The following is a 1,113-nucleotide window of genomic DNA, read 5'->3' as shown; positions in this document are numbered from 1 at the left end:
TATGTGCAGTACTGTTTTATGATTTGTTTTTATCTTTGTAATTAGCCTACAACTACCTAATTTTCTCATTTAAAGTCATTTACTGTCCCTAGCAAGAAAAATGCCTTTAGACACTTCAGTGCACAATGACAGAAAGAAGTCAACCCTATAAATATGCAATATGTGTCAACGACCTAGATGTGGTCAACATGGTCATGATGGATGACTTGTAATCAGAAGCATATCCCTGCTTTAGGGTGTAGTGCATTGTTCTATCGCAAGTGGAGGAGTTGTGATGGAATGCAACAATAAAGTTTGTGCACAACACATTGTTTACCCCAAACAACCCTTATTTGATGTCAAATATCTTGAATAATGCCATCGATCATGTTCGTCTTTCTCTCATATAGACAGATGGATAGACACAAACACATTTACATACACACACACACACCATATTCGTCTCTCTCTCGTACAGAGATCGCTAAGACATGTGACCAACTTCATCAAAACACAAAGAATTATGGGTATGTTTGGCTCGCCCATGTAAACTAGTGTTCTGGGTCTATGATCTGGCATGATAATAATAAAAACTAAGCGTGAAAAAATTGTGTGAAAAACAGAACATAATCTTGCGCTTCCTTACTGATGCTATCCATGCCATTCCTTGCCTTTTTGTCACCTCTGAAACTTGGCGTGTACTGTTATTTTTCCATGCTGGAAAACGATAAAAGATAAGCTTCATGTTACTCTATTGAATTTTATAACACAGCAGGTAAACAGCATTTCGACAACTGCACTTCGTTGTTCCCACACGTCAGTAAAACAACTAAAGTTTTGGGCCACCGATTCCCAAAATCCGTTGCGTTACGTCACGTTCTCAATCTCTATAGACAGATGGATAGACAAAACACACACACACACACACACGCACACATGCACACGTACACACAAACACACGGGTTAAACAAATACTGTATATGCACACACATGCAAAAATGATGTTGGGTAACATTTAAAAGATAGGCACGCTTCAGCTAATTCATTTGGCAAAGTGTGGATGCAGACAGTAGTGACTCCAGGGACTCTTTATAACTAACTCCCCCTCTCTCTCTCACACACACACACACACAC

This window comes from Sardina pilchardus, chromosome 19 (assembly GCF_963854185.1).
Source record: "Sardina pilchardus chromosome 19, fSarPil1.1, whole genome shotgun sequence".
In the NCBI taxonomy this organism is placed as follows: domain Eukaryota; kingdom Metazoa; phylum Chordata; class Actinopteri; order Clupeiformes; family Clupeidae; genus Sardina; species Sardina pilchardus.
This window is presented reverse-complemented; position numbering follows the sequence as displayed.